The sequence below is a fragment of the Ambystoma mexicanum genome, chromosome 6p, assembly GCF_040938575.1.
Source record: "Ambystoma mexicanum isolate Mex_15411 chromosome 6p, UKY_AmexF1_1, whole genome shotgun sequence".
In the NCBI taxonomy this organism is placed as follows: domain Eukaryota; kingdom Metazoa; phylum Chordata; class Amphibia; order Caudata; family Ambystomatidae; genus Ambystoma; species Ambystoma mexicanum.
In genome coordinates, this window is record NC_090935.1 from 450941884 (window position 1) to 450961295 (window position 19412).

The window sequence follows — 19412 nt, forward strand, 5'->3', positions numbered from 1 at the left end:
CAAGTGTTAGAGTAATCCGTTTTTTTCTGCATAGTTGTGTAGGAGGTTATATACATGCTTCTCCAGTATTTTAATGGGTACAATAGGTTAGATATCAGTCTGTAGTTGCTGTGGTCTTCTGTGCTTTCCATTTCATTGTTAATTAGAGGTTTGATGCATGCTGATTTGAGCAATTTCGGTAGTTCTCCTGTGTTCGGTGATTGGGTCATCATCGAGAGGAAGTGTATTGCCGGAGTGCTGGGTTTGAGAATTTCTCTGTAGATGCTCGGTGGTGAAGAGTTGCTAGGAGATCCAGCAAGGTTGGTCTCCTTTACTAGCACAGGAACACTTCTTCTGTTTCTTCGAAACGGTAGAGTCTTGCTGTGATTGGTCAGTTGGTTGTTGCTGGAGGTCCTATGGTTCAGTTTATAGTTGCGCAGCTTGCCTTGATGGTCTGTAGAATTGTTTCTATTTTTGTTTGAAGGTGGTTGTGATGTTATCGCAAACTGCTTGTGATGGGATTGCGCCTTTAGTGAAGGGTGTCGAATTTTTGATTTCTTTGAGGATTTTGAAGAGTTCCTTCCTTGGGTTAGTTGCCAATACGATACTTGTGGTGTAGTATGCTTTTTTTGCTTTGAGGACTGAAGATGTGTATATTGTGAGTTGGCTTTGGGATTTTATTTTGACCCGTTCATTATAATGGTTTCTCCATATTTGTTGCAGTTTGCAGTTGTTTTTTTTTTTGCTCTCTTGGCATTTCAGTGAACCATCTAGCTGTCATCCTTTTTGCTGTGGCTTTAAATGGTGTTGTGGGTGCTAGTTGGTCTAAGGCCTCGGTGATCCATGTTTTGAGTATTTTTTCCATTGAGTCTGGTGTCAGTCTTTCCAGCTCATCAGTGTTTGGTTGAGTCGATTCCAGCAGTTCTGTTAAGGGTTTCATGTCCAGTTTTTTTCCAGTTTATTTCCATATGGTGTCTAGTATTGTGTTTTCAGCTGCTAATCAGGCTTGGACTTTAACAGAAAACAGTATCAGATGGTGATCCCACCATACCATTGTTATTGGTGGGGTGGATGCACAGAGATCCTCTCTGCAGAAGATTGCATCCAAGGTGTGTCCGGCCGGCATTGTGGGTGGATCCATTTACTATTTGCTTGAAGTCAAGTGTTTCAAGAATGGCACAAAACACATTTATTGTGGTTTTGTTCTCTCTTTCAAACCAGATGTTGAAGTCTCCTAGGACTATTGGATTGTCATGGTAGATAGAGAGGTTGGCAATGGCATTAGTGAGTTTCATATTTCGGGTTGTGGGAAGGTGGTCTGTAGATAAGTAGGAATACTATGTTTCCTTGCTCATTGAATATTATCTTGACAATGAGGGACTTGCAGACTTCTGTGTCGGTTGATGGAAATAGTATGACACAGAGGTGTTCTTTGTGTGCTATTGCAATTCTGCCTCCACTTCAGTTTTCTCACATGGCATGCAATTAGTTTGAAATTTTCTGTGATGGCTTTGCATGGCTTCGTATGCTATAGCCATCTAGTTGGCTGATATCCAGGTTTCAGTGAGGAATAGTGCATCCATATCTACCTTACTTACGAGGTAGTATATTTCTATTTTTGCTTTAGTCATTGATTTTACGTTAGGCTACAGTGTAGTATGTCCGTTCTTTCATGCTTCTCAACTGGTGTGTATTTGGTTGAGTTTCTGTTGCTGGGGGTTTTCTCATGAGTTGGGGTTGCTTGCAAAGTTTGTTGTAGGGAGTTCTGTCACTTCTTCGAATAGTCCAATTAGGTTGATTGCAGGGTTGCTTAGTTTTGGTTCTAGTTCATTGGTTGTGCCTGGGTGGTTTGTTCCAATCTCTGGTGAAGACGAGTGTATTGATGTTTGTGGATTTGAATTTGCCTCTGATTTGTATCCTTATAAGGTTTTTTCCGAGATGTTGTCCGAGTTGCTCAAGTATGCATTTTGGTGTGTTTGGCTTGGTGCTGGTGGGATCCCTTTTTAACTGTGTTATTGTTATTGAGTTGTATGCCTGTTTTCTGTTATCAGCAGAGTTGGGGTTGTGGGTGAATAGGTACCTAGCGAAGTATTCTGTGCTTGTTCTTAGCTTGGTCTGTGTCCTCATTTCATTCAGTGGTGTCCGCTCTGTGCTCCTCAGAGTTGTGAGTTCTGGTGGGTAGTTTTTGTCTTGTTCGGTTGTGGTCTCCCTTGCATTTTTCGGTTTTCATTTCTTTCTTTTTTGTCTTTCTTGTATAAGGGCATGTTGGTGTTGTACCTATAGCTGTTTTGTAGATGTTATGGGGTGGAGGGGTGTAGCACTTAGCTCATTTGCATAGCACCGCTCCATAAGAAAAATGATATAAGTCCTATCCTACATTCAAGTTAAAATGTATGGAAATACATGCAAGATGATCCAGTAGATAGCTTCAGTACAACATCAAGCACTGCACCTTCTGGACATTGCCTACTCAGTGATTGCTTATATGCACAATCATTAATCCAAATCCTTGGATTTTTATAAAATGCACTTCGGTTGGGAGTTAGATGTTCCATTATTATGCATACATTCTTCAAGTGCAAGTTCTGAGGCACACTTGTGGCATACTTATAAGTAGGCCAAGTGTGAGTATCTTATTGGATGATAAAACGAACGGCATCAATGGTTATGAATAAATAGAGGTCTTGCTCACTTCGTTTTTGTGAAGGTTCAAATAAGGGCCAGTTTTGTCTAATTACAATTATTATTATTGTAGTTATTATTATTATTATTAATATTAGTGGGGTATTTATTGAGGGAAGCAGCAGAGTGCTTTACAATCATAGAGGGCAGAACACAGTGAGGAAGCAGAGAAATGGCAGCACCTAGCTTACAGGGGAAGGCAAAGGTTGTCAATTGGCAGCACGCATCCGGGGTACATGTGTTATTCAGGTTAACCTCTGCACAGTTCAGCTTTAGTTAGTGTGGACTGGTAATGATAGAAGCAGGTGTTGAGCCAGTGTGCATAGTAAATCTTGTGTGTAGGGAAGGGTAAGAGAAACCAGGCTGATCAGGATAGTGGGGAAGGAATAACACATGAATCCTGAAATGAAGGTATTCATCAGGTAATGGTGTCCTCGCTGTCCTTCAGTTATTCCTGTGCTGCTAAAAGGGGTGACAGCTCAGGTGTCCCTTAAATGTCATTATCCCAGTCTGGGCTCGTTTTCAAGGAAACGTCTGTTGTCCAGTTACACTTGTGGAGAGCTTGTTGTAGACATAAACTCAATTGTGTCTGCACTCTGGATGAGGATAGAGATGTGGCTTATTGCATTGTGGCCAGGTGGAAAGCCAGGTTTATTGAGGAATTTCCTAAAAGTCATATAATGTGTAGGCACATGAGTATGCAATGTCATGTTTGTTTCTTTAAGAGGATGGCCCTTCCAGGCTGTTTCATGTTTAACCATGAGACTGTTAGTAATGCATCATGGCAGCCCCATAACAAATTATTTGCAGTGGATTCTTGGTCTCTGTCATTGAAGGCACAGGGATTGATGCAAGGAAAGTTTGCAGTCGTTCCTGCTTTTCACTGAGAGGCAATAAGGTGTGTAGGTTGCGGGGTGATGTGTTCCCAGCCTTCCAGTCATAGGAGGAGTCACTGTGCTGTATTTGTAATTTTAGTAGACGATTCAGTAGAGTCCAGGAGGCATGCAAAGGCCGGTGGCATAGTCACTTTGTAGTAGGGTGTGGTGCTGCAGCTCATGACTACATTGTAAATTGGGTTGGGTTGGATTCAGCCAGTTGATCATCTCCAAAGAGTATTCATGAGAGGTGGTTACCAAGATCTGAAGGGCTTCCATTGAGGCTTGGGCTATTTGTATGGCAGTGTTATGTAATCAGCATCATTGTAATGTGAACGTGAGTTGCAACAGAGAGGACATTGATTCTGAAAAGTAGGGGCGACAAAGAGGAACCTTGTGGTCCACTCTGCAGACATTGAGGAGATTAAGGGGGCAATTTGAAAGGAGCCATGTATTCCAGCTCTGTCTCGTGAGACAGGAAAGACGTCATCTATGCCCATGGTTACATCCATTCTTATTTCCGCAAGTCCTTTAAGACGATTTCATAGCGGATGGAAATTGTGTCACATTTAGTCAGAATATCCAAGAAGAGGTTACTTAGTTTATCTGCAGATGTGTTGGACTATGCTGGCTAGGGTCGATGGCAGCGTAGTCTAAAACATGTGCAGAGCCAAAGGTTTTGGACCTCTTGTCTAAATCAATGATATATCTTCTGTGTGATGTGGTTCCCCAAGTAATGCCAACAGTGTTGATGGATTAATTTATCTAAGGGTTTTGTATTTTTGCGCTGGTGCTCTCAGGCATTTGCTGTGCGTATTTGTTCATCTTTACCAGAGACTTAACATATGCATATTTCAATGTATGTGGACTACTGCAATGTACTATGAACACTTTGATGTGTAATTGGAAGAGGAATGTAGCACATGGTCCCTGCGTTGTGGCTGTTTACTTATAAGGTGGTCAAGGGTCCTCTGTTGGCCATGTAGGAATGCTGGCATTGACTATGGTTACACATTGGTATGCATATACGTGGTGGAAATCTCTCAGAGTCCAGGCTTGCGCTATAGTAGGTTCTGCTTCTGTTTGAGAGATCAGCACTGAGATGATTTCCATTCCTCTCAGATCAACGCCATCTGTAATATGTTGTTAAAAGTAGGAAAGTGGGTGAAACATTCTTCAAAATATCCCACACATCTGGATCCATGTTCCCTCGGCATAGAGAGGGCACCAAAGCTGCAGGAAGGTGAAGTGAACAGCAGGCTGTAAATAGTGTGCACGACCAGAGGGCACCCACACCAGATACAAACGTAGGGCCTGATTCATGCACCTTTTAGCGCGGTGCAAAGTGACTTTGCACTGCCAACAAACACCCTGATTCACAAAGTGGTGCAAAGTGTATTTATGTGGAGCAAAGTCACTTTGCACCAGTGCATAGTCAATTTGCACCGTGCTAAAAGCTCCATGATTTAGGCACTTAGTATTATAAAGTCCCACAGCTGAGGCGGAAAAGTCTTGACAGCAGCTGCCTTTGCTGTTCTCTCCATGCTCTGCTTTTCAAGAGGGCTAAACGCATGGAGGGGGCAAAGACGCATCCCCAGCCGAAGATGTGAACTGTGCACTCAGGGGATGTGTTGGGGTCAGAAGGAGCCTGCTCACTTGACTCACTCACAAAAACATTGACACTACAAAGCATGCCATTGCCTTTTACCATTGATAGCAACCTTGCAGCGCCTCGCATGCCACTCTCAGCGATCAAGGGTATACAGAACAATGCGACATCATTGGACAGCATAGATACACACAGAACATGGAAAGGGAGAACATGGATATACCTGTGCAAGCCCATTGCACATGCACTTACGCATGTATCACAGGGAACAGTGCAACATGCTCATCATGAGAATAACCCAGGCGGTAAGTTACCGCCTGGGTCGTACCTTTACCGCCATGGCGTAAAGGTAACTACGTTTACGCCATGGTGGTTGGCGGATTTACCGCCCCATTCCAAGGTGAGTGGGGCGGTAAATCCCGCTTTTCCATTTACCCTTCCCCATTCCCATTTTTACCCCATAGGGCATAATGGGAGTGGGGAAGGAGATAATTACGCCACCGTAAATTACGGTGCCGTAATTATCTCCAAGGTGCCTTAGCGCCATGGATTTTAAATCCTGCAAAAAGCAGGCGTTAAACTCACCATGGCGCTAAGGGACCTTGTAATCAGGCGTTAAGGGTCGGCGCCGTTTACGGCGCCGTAAACCCCTTAACGTAAACCCCTTAACGCCTGGGTTGGAATGAGGCACCCTGTCTTCTGTTTGATATGGTGCATGTTTTGTCGCATGGCTCTTCCCCACACAGCCTCTGACATCCCGAAGACGAAGTTTACTAATATGCTTCCAGGGAACAGTTGAAGGAAATATTAGGTGGAACTAGTGTTCAGGCACCTCATACTCGTGCACCAAGACCAATGCGCGCGCTCACGCAAGACCGGGGAAGGCCCTACTAGCCGGCGGAATCAAGCCTGACAGCGCCCGTTCCGGTGATGCGAACAAAGAATCGCCCTAAGAGGCACATACTTGAAGAATAATGCAGCGCGGCATTGTATTTCAATACCTGTCCCAGGTTCCGCTGACTTGTACGAGCACCTCTGTGCATCCCTCTGGATATGATGAATGCTCTTTTCTGGCAGGCTGCAGACAAAACATAAGCACATGCATGAGCTGGGAGGCAGCGTTTCAGTTTACACAGCACAAGAAAGACGCGCTCAGCTGCTCAGCCAGCGTGCACTGCTCGTTCCGCCCCATTTGGCGCCTTTCTGCACTTCAAGTGGGCATGGAAACAAAAATTACAGATTTGCGGCATAGATTTTTGAAACTAACACCGAGTATCGAAGCAGAAGGAGGATGTTTAGTAAAATTGGACTTAAAGGTACATTCTGGCTTCTAGACCTCCCACAGGTGCGCACGATTTCAAGTTTTAAAATGTACATTTTGTCCTGAAACTGGTAACCCGAGACTGCTTTTAAATTACCGTAAAACAGCCCCATCATGGTTGATTGAAAACATTTAGGAAACGCTACAAAGGGTTTCAAAAAGATACACTTGGTGAATGTGGGTGCTTTATACTTCCTCTTATAGAGAACACGGTAATGACAGAAGGGGCTGCATTTTCGTTAGCAGTCATTGTTGATTATTCTATATTCAAACATAGAGAACAGTATTGCATTACAATAAAAGGGACGTTTTCCAAGGCTGCAGATAAAAGTAATTCCTGTGCAGTGAGGTTTTTAAAACGACCTGTATATCAATGTGTCTGCTGTGGTGTCTTCGCTATATTGATGAAGGACAATCTTGTCAACCGATAATATAAGAATCAGTGGCGTAACACAAAATGTGGGGGGCCCCCTGCGAGCCATGCTGAGGGCCCCCCCCCCCACTGGTCGTGCCTCGCTCTGTGCCGGCATAGATTATCATGCTTTGGCAATACGCGAAAACGTGCTGCTGAAGGGATATGCTGCACACTGCACTAGGAGAAAGATATAAATATGTGTTTTATTGCGATATACAGCACACTTTCTGAGAAAAATTGGCTAAAAAGCCAGAGTGTTTGCAATTGTTTTGTAGGGTAATACCAATCCAATAGATGCAAGTCACCAACAGTGCACTAGAACATTAATGCTTTGCTCTTAAAAATGCCATGCCACAATGAAAACATGTCCAACTGGCTGCACAATGTAGACCAGTGTAGACATGTAATAACGTTACAGTAAAGCATGCCAGGCCACATTTAGACATACCTAGACTGGTTGCACCAAAATGCCAATCGAAGCAATTACACTCATCAAAAAGAGAACACACATTCAAGCCCATGGCCTCTAACAACACGGCCAAACTCTTTAAAATCTGCAAGGAACTGGTCAATCCTGTTGCAGTCTTTACCTCTCCTGTTCCCTCCCAGGCCCTCTGTATGGCTCTGTCATCTCACTTCTCCGCTTAAACTCAGGACTTCCTGTCCTCCATCTCCTCTTCTTCTCCCTCTTCCTCCTCCTCTCTCGGACCCCCATAGGCCATCTCTACCTTTCTTCCTCCTTTCTCCTCTTTCTCTCTGACAACACCTGACGAGGTTTATTGACAAGTCCGATCTATGAAAGTGTCATCCAAACAGGTCCTCCCCTGCTCCTCCAGAACGATCAAGGACCATATTGACACCCTCGCTCCAGCCTTGGCCGATTTCTGTAATCACTCTTTCGCCACTGAAACGTTCCCCTCTCCCCTTAAGCACTCCCTCATGCACTCACTCCTCAAGAAGCTGTCTGCTGATCCTGCCTGCCCAGCAAACTATCGCCCAATCTCCATCACCCCTTTCCTGGGCAAACTGTTGGAAAAGCTGGCCATCTCCCAGCTTACTCTCCACACAGAATCTGGTGGTTGTCTCCATGACCTTCAGTCTGTCTTCAGAGCTGACAGAGTCATGGAAACTGCTCTCCTGAACACCTGTGAAGATCTGCTCTCTAACCTTGATTCCAGCATTCCTTCTGTCCTCATCCTCCTTGATCTTTCTTCTGCTTTCGACACAGTCAACCACGCCATCCTGATCCATCCTGATCAATCGACTCCATGAGAACCTGGGCATCACGGATCAGTCCGTTGAGTGACTGACCTCCTTCCCCTTGGACAGCCCCTCCCAGGTCCAATTTGGTCCCTTTCTCTCCGCTCCATCCTCTCACCTGGCTTTTTCAACCTCTACTTGGCCCCTTTGTCCCATCTGATCTCTACCTTCTCCTCTAACTTTCAGTGTTATGCGGGTGACATTCCTCTTTCCTTCAGGCTCCCCTCAGACTCCTCTCCTCTCTCGCTCATTCCTGACTGTCTATCCGCGATACAGGATTGTTGTGCCTCCAACGATCACTGCCTTAATGTCACTAAGATGGAGATCCTTCTCATTTGGACTCCCACACCGGCTTTCCCTCTCTCACTCTGGCCGCCCGCCTTCGGCCCTCTTCCTTTGCCTTCCTGTGAGGCAAACAACCTTGGTGTCATCTTTGACTCCACTCTCTCTTTCTCTCCTCACATCTCGGATGTCGCCAAGAAGTCCCATTATCAGCTGCACCCCCTCAAAGCTCCTTCCCTTTCTCACTTTCCCCTAGAAGCTCACTGCTGCCAGAGCCCTGGTTCTCTCTAGGCTGGTCTACAGCAACAACCACTTTATCAATCTGCCTTCCTCTACAGTCCACCCTCTGTAACTAATCCAGAACAGGACTGCAAGACTTATCCTTGGCTTCAGCCCAGGGATCATATCTCTCCAGCCCTGAAATCTCTCCACTGGCTCCCACGTGCTGCAAGGATCAAGTTCAAGACCCTTTGCATTGTCCACAAGGCTTCCTGGGCCTGGGGCCGCACTACATCCAACGCTCTTTTCCAAAATATCTTCCTTCTCGAGCCCTTCACTCAGCTACCTACAACTCTCTAAGGTTTAGATGCTTCTCCAGGCAGAGGGTGGGGGTTAGATTTCTCTCCTCTGCAGGTGCCTCCCTCTGGAATAGCCTCCCTGCCCCTCTCAAACTTGAGCCGGACCACCTGATGGTCCGGAAGCAGCTCAAAACGTTCTTCTTCTCTGCTTTCTCTCTCTCCCTCCCCTGATGGCCTACCTGACCTACCTGTCTACTGTACCAACTGGTTGCCTGGCTACCCTCAGAGTCTCACTGAGTCCAGACTCTTTCCTGATCAGTCACCCTTTCTATGCCTCTGGGCCTACCACACAGCTAGGGGCTGTAACTGTAACCCTACAGTCCCTTGTTCTCCTTGAACTATTCAGAGCCCCGCTGCCCCAGCTGCACTTACTCCCCTCTCCCTTGCACTTCCCCCCTCCCTTTCCCCTTGCACTTCTCGTTCTCGCACTTGCACAATCTGAATGACACAAGGCCTAGTAAGATCATTTGACTTGTCCTCCCTCTATCTTCCCTCACTTGTCTTGTCGCGCCTAGAAACACCTGTGTACAGGTGTGTTATAAATGACTTATATCATATAATTTGATCACAGATGCCCAAAGAAATATACAATGCTGCAGTAAGAAATGGCTAGACTGGCAGCACACAAATGGCAGTCTAGCCAGGTAATTCACTTAGCAGGACTGCTTTATCAGAAATGCCCAGTTAAAAAAAGTCATACCAAACTGAGGAATGACTAGACTGGCTACACCAAAATGCCTCTCTAGCCAATAATACCACATATCATGCCTGCTTAGTCTGGACATGGACAGATATTATGATTTGTTGCACAATCCTGCCCCTCCACACATCCCCTCTCAATCCCAACCCTACCCCACCTCCAAAATCAGTTCCTGGGCCCAGAACTACCTTCACGTCCCTCTTCCTTGTCCCAGAGCTTACGTATGAGGCTCTTTGCCTCATAGGTAAGTACTGGGATGAGGAAGAGTGGGACTAGGAGTAAAGAAGATTACAGGCAGCTAAGTCAGGCATTACCTCCATGTACCTCTACCTCACCCAAGTACTTGTGTATGAGGCAGCGTGCCTTATACACAAGTACTGTCTCATACACACTGGGACGAGGAACAATAGGGCTAGGAGTAATGAGTAATGAAGGCATTAAACACAAATATTGGTGCAACACCATTCAGTTGATTGGGATTCAGCACTCCCCTCCCCCTGAAATTTTGGGCTACGTTGACTCGACCTGACTGACCTTCAGAGCAGTTGCCAGACAGAACAGGACACAGGTGTTAAATGGCACCTGGGCTTCGCTGTTAACAATTACTAACATAAAGCATTTCACTATTAGTACCTGCATTCAAATGCCACATTTTTTAGGCAATTGAAATCATGATGCGGGTTTAATACTTGCATGCCAGGGGAGTGATTGGAAGGGTAGAGGGGGAACAGGAGACCACTCATTCTCACAGCAGTCCATAAGTGGGTGCTTTCAAGCTTAAAGAAGAGGATTAACTGCTTGCATCATTGAAGCTGCACAAGAATAGTCTCATTAAAATGCATAAAGAAATGAGATGCCCCCAAACAAAATAAGTTTGTCCCTCCCCCACCGCAAATGATGTTAGCGCCTCTCCCAACATCTGAAGGGTTAGCCCCGAAATGTAGGTTTTGTTGCGCCCCTGAACGCAAGCACACACACCATTCACCATATACACACACGCACACCCAGCCATCCATACATTTAAGTGTGCATTCTTTCACCATACAGGCACACCCAGTAAGCCATCCATACATTTAAGTGGGCACCCTTTCACCATACAGGCACACCCAGGTAGCCACCCATATATTTAAGTGTGCACCCTTTCACCATACAGGCACAAACACCCAGGCACCCACCCATACATTTAAGTGTGCACCCTTTCACTATACACTCACACAGTCAGCCACCTATCCATTGAAGTGTGCACTCTTTCCCCATACAGGTTCACTCAGGCAGCCACCCGTACATTAAAGTGTGCACCCTTTCACCATGCACTTACACAGGCAGCCACCTATACATTTAAGTGTGCACCCTTTCACCACACACTCACACATGCACATGTCATGGGGTTGAGGGGAGCCCTAATACTTCAAAAAGAAATTGGGCCTCATTACAACTATGCTGGTCTGGAAACTATGCTCTTTCCGGACCGGCATAATTCAGCTCTGCGGGCAGTTGCTGTCCCACTCGGCAGGTCAGACCTGCCAGGCAGAACGGCACCCACTCGCAGAGTTTTCACAGAAGCACCAGCACCGTTATTAACGTGCTGGTGCTTCAGTGGTCCCCATTCCAATAGAGTCCGTTGGAAATGGGGACTTACCATTTTCTGGCGCCTGACTTCCCGGACCGCCGGGGCTGTAATCACCCAGTGTTACCGGGAAGTCGGGCACCAGTAAATTATTACGGGTCTGGCAGCAACCTGCCGGTAGCACCGGCACGGTGACCACCAAACCCGTAATGAGGCCCATTGTTTCTTTTTGAAGTCACTCTGACTTCATAAAGAAATTATTTCCGTTAAGGAGCGCACCATAACGGAAATAATTTCTTTGTGAAGGCAGAGTGACTTCAAAAATAACCTATTTCTTTTTGAAGTCATAGGGCTCCCCTCACGCCATGACAAGGAGACCTCCAGCCTATGGTATTCCATGCCATGGGGAGGGCTGCGCCCTGAGACTTCAAAAAGAATGTTTCTTTTTGTAGTTTCTCTGCCTTTATAAAGAAGTGATTTCTGTTAAAGAATCATTTCTTTATGAATGCAGAGTAAATTCAAAAAGAAAAATAAATGTTTGGGGAAAAAAAAAAATATTTCCTCCAGTACTTGTGCTGGCGGGGCCTCCCACACTGCGGGGGCTGCGGGGGCCCCTGTTACGCCAGTGGGTAGAATAAGAAGGGCAGCATTAAAATTGGGGGAGCCCCTGATCTTTTGGTTGTAGCCCCGGATAGAATCTCAGGAGCTACAGCCAAAAGACTAGCTAGCCCCCAGTCCCAACAGTTCTGACATCTGTTTATCCCTGGGTCTTTTCCAGACCTAGCAACTCCCCTGAGTGACTGCATTTGAGTTTTCAAGTCGATCAGAGCTGACTCCGTGCCATGTTTAGGGCGGAACCCTGATTGTCTTAAGCCCAGGAGATTGTTTAGTTCGAGGTAATCCTGAATCTGCAAGTAGGCTGCGCGGTCCAGGATCTTGAGGAGGAATGGGACCGTAGTGATAGGTCTGAAGTTAGTTGGGATATTAGGGTCAACGGAGGGTTTTTTGAGGAGTGGGATAACCCATGCATCCTTTAGGTTGTCAGGGACAATACCCGTCTTGAAAGAAGCATTTATGAATGCTGTAATGAACGGGGCTAGCTCATGAGATGCTTCTTTGATAATAGGTGCTGGGCAGGGGTCGCCTTGGCAATTGGAAGGTTTTAAATTGTTTATGATGTTTTCTACTTCGAGAGTAGTGAGTGGGGAGAAGGAGAAAGGTTTATGCGGATAGGTTAAATGTGTATTAAGTGTAGGTGTGGTCGGTGGTTGGTCAAGCTGTAGGGATTTCTGTTTGTCCCTGATTTTAGATTGGAGGGTAGCAATTTTACCCAGGAGTGCTGACTGAATATTGGTGCACCAAGTGTTGTCTTTTGAGCAAGAGTCAGGGGGGACTGCAGGTGTCTCGAGTTCCTTAAGGATATTAAAGAGTTCCTTAATATTGGACTGGGCTGACATAATGCGGTTATTATAAGAATCTTTTTTTGCCTGGAGTACAGCTTCTTTATAGTTAAGGGTGGCTATCAGAAGACTGTCCTTGTGGGCGTCGGAGTGGTGACTTCTCCAGCGTGACTCTGCTGATTGGGCATGCAGAATTAGCCGACCCACCCACTTTCTAAACACATAGAAAGAGACTGCTGGGCAGGTAGAGACACTCAATTCCCATTTTCTGCGGAGCACGCTGACGGACAAATTCACATCCAGAACTCCAGAGACCCAGAATGACTCCAGCAAGACAGAGACCAGAACTTAGAACTCTGATTCCAGAACTCAAAGCAAAGGCCTAATCCACAAGCTGAGTTCTCTTCAGCAGGCCTCAAAACCAACCAAACTATTCAACAGCCGGGCGAGCTCTTTGAATTTTTGCCAAGAACTTCTGCCAGAACCAGAGACCCAGAAGGCAGAATTATCCAGAGAGACCAGACCCAGACCAGATCGCTGTTCAGTGCCGCTAGCAGAGCTGACCCAGATCCAGTGAGCAGAACCAGGCAGAGACCTTCCGTGGCGAGGGAACTGAAGTCCAATCCTGACCCGATCTGTGACGAAGTCGCATTCCTGTCCAAAATCTAGTGTGAGTACCCAGCTAGCACTGTGCCAAAACCAATCTCTTAGTTTAAAATAATCTAATCCAAACTATTTTAGCCTATTAGAACTGCCTCCTAGAATCGTGTCATTCTGTCATCCTAAAACCTGAAAACTGTTATCTGTCATTCTGAGCTTTAAAATTTCAAATCCGAAAAACTACCTTTACTAAATCGGTCGTATCTCCGGAACCGATTGTGCTAGGAGCGAGTTTTAACTGCCATTTTAACGCTAAGATTCTAAGCGTTCCAACAAACCTAAAACTGACTTGCCGTAATTGCGCTCGACGCATGCTTAATTTCAGCCACGTGTAAAAATATTTGTCCTTGCTTTCCTTTGCTAAAATTCATCTGCAACCTGACAATCATTCATAGAGCATTGCTAAAGTGATCCTGAACTAATACAAAGTAGATGTCACCCACCCTGAACCTCAAGAGGGAATTAAAATCATTTTAGCATATTTTTCACTTCTTTGCATACCACCTTTAAAGTACTTTGTCTGTGATTAAAATCATCCCTGTTGCTCTAAGCTTGCTAGGGGTGGAACTGAATTATATTTGATTGCATTCCTGAGAACTGTGTGCTTTTCTTCCATCTCTTTACATTGCATAAGGGGGGGGTGGGGTGAATTGCTGCCAGGGGGAAAAGTGATTGCATTGTTTTGGTTGAAATCTTATCAAGTTTATTTTCTGTACTGCATTTTCATTCATCATTGCATTGTCCTTGAAGCCATAAAAGCATTCTCAGCTACTTTATCCACTCTATATCAACTTCTAAGCCATTAAAAAGAGTGTACCACTATAACATTATCCATTGTTGATCAACAGCATATTCTCAAGTGTGATATCAAATATTAATTTACTATAAAAGTGTGATAGATATATATTGTTTAATTTTCAAATAAACCTTTTAAATTTGCAAAACAAACCTACTTCTTGGCTCAGTGGGGTCAGGGGGATTCTAAGAGAGGGGTGTTATATAAGGGTTGTCATCCAGAGTAAACAAACTGGACATAAAAATATATCAATAAGGGCTTCCATCAGCATCCCAGACTAGGCATTGACTTAGCTGTAGTGTTGAATTGAAGTCGCTTACAAAGTGGGGGCTCGGAGCCGGGGGATTCTGGGTTAGGTTTACCACTTGTGCAGCTTAATACAGTGTGCCAACTGACCGGATACACATATTCGGTTAGATCACCACGCTGTTTTACACTGCGAAAGCACCCCTCAAAGGAATGCTCTAAGGAAATGGTCTGTTTTGCAAAATAAAATACAAACTTCTGTAAGTCAGGAAGGAACTCAAATTCCAGAATGACGACACTGGTAGACATCAAAATAGCCAGAGAGCACTTCTTACATAAGCTATTTGTGAGAGGGAAATGGACTGAGCAGGGCCAGGATGCGTGGTTGCAGGCAATCATACAACAGGTCACTGCAACTGGGTTAGATAACTGGAGAGATCGGGGTCCCTTACATGTGGCCCTGAGTGAACTATACATGGCTCCTAAAGCTAAAGATGAACACAACAAGATGGTTAGGATAGCGGCATATTTGTATCTCTATATGGGATCCATGCAGGACAAATGTGCTGAAGGCCAAGATCTGGCAAATAGGCAACAGATCGCGTTAGAGAAGGCCCAATCTGACCTGGTCTCTTCTGAGCAGAGGATGCACAGAAGCCGGGAGTCAGAAAATGAGAGCAGACAGTATCTCATTAAAATCAAAGAGGACATGTGTATCCTGCAACAGGAAAAGTCTGACCAGGATACAAGATTTCTGGCCTTGCAGAAGGAGTACCAAGAAGGTTTGGACTCCCTACTGCAGAGCCAGAAAAAGCTGGAGCAACAATTAGATTTCAATAGGGCATGTGCTGAGCAGGTAGTCACTCTGCAAAGCCACCTAGATAGGAAAAAGGCAGAGAGCAATAAACTGATCCTGAAAGACCTGGATACCCAGGCAGAGTTTGATCAGGAGCGCCAGAAAGCTGGTGCCCTTCACAGGCAATGGGACGACCTGGCGGCACAGATGCAGACTCTTAGTCAGGAAAGGGACACCTTAGGCCAGGAAGTCTGCCATTTAAAAAGAAAAACTGAAGAAAATCACTTGGCCCTCAAGGGGCTGGGTGACCTCCAAAAAGAGCATCAGAACCTGTTAGAGCACACCAGGAGGGTGGAAGAGGCTCTGGCAAGAAAGGAGCAGGCCAGTAGGGATGGGACTCAGTAGGTAACCCTCGTGCAGCAAAGACTGGCCCAGTACTCCAGGACCAATCAGGAGGCACAGAGAGAGAATGAGGCTCTCTGCCAGCACAATGATAGGCTCCAGCAACAGGTAGCCATGCAGGAGAGACTGATAGAGTCTAGTAAGGCCTTTACTGAGGAACTGAAAGCGCAGGCTCTTGCATGGCAACAGGGAGAAGGGGCTGATAGAGATGAGGTTCGCTGGGATAGGGAAACGCCTGAGCATAACCTCAGGAGCCCTAGTACCAGAGGCCTTCATCTCTCCCAGTCCCTGGCCATGTCCCCTGGCGCACATGAGCACAGGGCCACAGGGATGGCAGATTACTATCCAGCCAAAAGTAGGGGGCTCATAGGCCAGTACCACCCAGGATTGGATGGGCGGGCATCCGGGTATGGGCACCTAAGTACAGTGCATGTTAGTGGGGAATCCCAGGAGAGTAGGCCCACTAAGGGCATCCTGAAAACCTCTGCCCAGTTAGGTCAGTGGGGGGGGGGTTACCCATCAAATCCTGGTAGCAAGGAGGGATTTGAAGACTCCTCTGAGCGTTACAGGACACAGGAGACCGGGTCCCCACATTCTGCCAGCTATTCCCAGACTCGCAGAATCCGTGAAAACCTGGAAGATCAGACGGGCACCTCTGGGAGCAGTGCTTCTGAATCAGAGGATCAATGGACCAGGGTTACCCGAACCAAAAAGGCCAATAAAGTGAAAAGGACCCTGTTTAAGGACCCTTTAAAACAGATTAAGGCAGTCAGGAGTGTCATCACGCCTTATCATAAGAACGCCAAGTATTCTGTTTGGGAACACTTGGAGCTCTATGAGCAAATGATGGAGACATTCCATTTGAAGGACAGCAGTAGTTGCATCCAGTACGTCAAATTGACATTCTCCCCTGAATACTCCAGTTTCTTTGCGGGGCTGGAGGACCAAAACCATTCAAGATGGTCCACATATAGGGCGACCATATTGAAACATTTTTGTGTACATAGAAATCCCCAAGAGGCTCGCAAGGCAGCCTACAATTTGCAGTGTGGGGAGGATCAGGCCCCACAAGAATTTGTGCAAGAATTGAAGCGTGCCTTTGCGCAGACCACCAGAAGGGTGCACACGGACAGCAGAGAATTCATCAACACATTTTTACATGCTCTTCCCAAGTACAGATTTTCACGAGAAAAGATCTTTAGACTGGGCCATTTAGCAAGCCACCCGGAACTATGAGGTGCAGAAGGCCATAGAAACTAAAAACAATGCGCAGACAAACCCCAAAACCAACAGCACCCCTGCTGCCAAGGTGGCAGAGGTAAAGGTTGCCCCCGTTTTAGATTTGGAGATGGGGGGGCCTAAAAACCTGCCTGCGCAGAATAACTCTAAGACCAGAAGGCCCTCGGGCCAGTCACAGACAGGGAGTCAAGGAGGAAGTCCCACCAATGGGGTCCCTCGCTCCCCTGATTATGTAAGTCCCCGCTACAAGGATAACCGACCCATCCTGGGCTATGTGTGGACTCCTCCAGCCCAAGAGGGGGGATCCAGCCAAGCGCCTAACCCGGGGAACTTCCCTCCTAACTTCCCCCAAGAGGGCAGAAATTCACCAAATCCTGGGCAGAACTTTTTCCCCAGGTATCCACCCAATTTCCAACCCCAAAACCATCCATCCTTCTTTCCCCAATTCCCTGAGCCCAGACAACCTAATCTGGGAGAGGGGAGGTCAAGGGTGGAGGGGTACCCAAATCTTCCCAACCCAGGGTATTACCAGAGAAGGGATAGCTACCCTTCCTGGGATCAGCCCAAGGGAGAAAAACGGACCCCGTATCAGCCTGAGCGGGTTTCCCAGTTAGAGCGCCAGGTTCAGAACATGGCACAGGATTTGGGCCGCATGCTGAGGGCCCAACAGAACTCTCAGATGGGCATGCCGGCACAGAATGCCCCAAACTCTGGACCTAGTGCTCCAGAACCATGACTGGGGCAGCACCCCAATAGCCCACCGGTTCCCAGGGAGGAGGCACAAGGGGGAGAGGGGTGTAAAGCATTGGAGGAAGCTTCCTTCCCAACTTGTAAACAGCCCCTGGAAAACCAGGAACCGGAAACAAAATCTCCTGCCCCTGAAAGCCTGCCTACCAAGGAGCAGAGGGGGGGGTAGAAAAAACAAAGGACCCAAATAGACCCACTTTGTGGAGGAGGTACAGGTCTTCCAATTTGAGGGAGAGGGATCCTCAGAGGATCCTGGGAAAAGGATCTTCTCCTTCAGAGATGGGGGAACTCCTCCCAAGGAAAAATGGGTCCCAAGAGATTCCAATCCAGACTGGGTGGATGTGGGGATTGAGCTGTTGCCGCCCATCATTCTATCCCAGAACCAACAATACCAAAATCCCATGGGTCAAACCCATCCTGGTGACTGCCTCCCAAAAGGCAGGGGCGGCCCAGAACCGGAACCAGGGGAACCTAAAACCGAATCAACAGACTGGGTAGATGTGGGGATTGAGCTGTCACCACCCATCATTCTATCCCAGAACCAACAATACCAAAATCCCATGGGTCAAACCAATCCTGATGACTGCCTCCAAAAAGGGGGGGGGCAGCCCAGAACCCGAAACCATTTCCAGTTGCCAACTTTTTCTTTCAGATTCCCCAGGCTCTCCACAGAATTCTGCCCAAAGCTCTGCGCTAGCAATGTCCAAAACCAGAAGATTAGCCAACCAGTTGTCCAAAAATGTGCATTATCTGTGCCCCCTTGAGGAGAAGGAGGGAAGATACTATGCCCCGGTACAAGTCCTCTCACCTCTCTTCCTGGACAAATGCAGAAATTTGACGGGAAGGAAATTCCCGTCGAGGGGACTGCAGATTTGGACATCAAAATTGGGCGACACAAGGTGAAACACCCGGTCATAGTAGTGACTCCAGAGGGCACCGCTTGTTAACTAGGGAATGACCTCCTGAGAAGGTTGTCACCCCTAAAAGATTGCGCAAACAAGGTCCTCTGGACCCAGACTAGCCAACCAATAAAATTAAAACAGACTGTCAACCATGTTAGTTTAAATGGCACATGCCACATGGTTGAACAAAAATCTGACCAAGTAGAATTTCACTTCCAGAACAACCAAATTCTAGACGTTACAGTAATAGCAGTAGGACAACAGACTGGTGATGGGGGTCCTCTCTATTTCTGAAAATCAACCTTCCTTCCAGTTTAAGGTGGTATTCCACACTGGAAGGAAACACTCTGAAATTCTTTACCAATCCACAATCAGAAACTCCCACTCCTATAGTCCGGAAAGATGTGAAATCAGCTCAGCGCCTGGCTGATATTCAGCAAATTGGAGAGCAGCTGTTCATCCCTGTTCAGTTAAATGATGGGAAGGACTCTGTTCTCGCCCGAGTGTGTGTGAACAACGGTAAAAGCTTCATCAGCAAAGCCATGTTCCGCCAACTCCCAAAAGATCCAGCCATTCCCACATTCAAACTGATAGACAAATGGGAAATGGACCTGGAAGCACCCAATTCAAAACATCTCCTGCCAAGCAGGTGTATGCTCAAAATCTCCATTGGCAACAAGAGCATAGTCCATAATTGTTGGGTCGTGCGAGACGTCACTGCCACCTTTTACTTAGGCAGTGACATTCTCAATCGCTTTGCCATTAGTTTGGACCTAATAAACTTCAAAGTTTGTCCCGATTAGCGGATAATCACATGGGCTTTGATGATTCAGAAAAAGCATTTAGGTCAGCTCAATTGCTACCTTATGCAGTTGAAATTCAGATTAAAGAAGAAGTCACCATCCCAGAAAGGACCCGACAATTCTCCCTGGAAGTGAAAGTTAAAAGAGAACAAA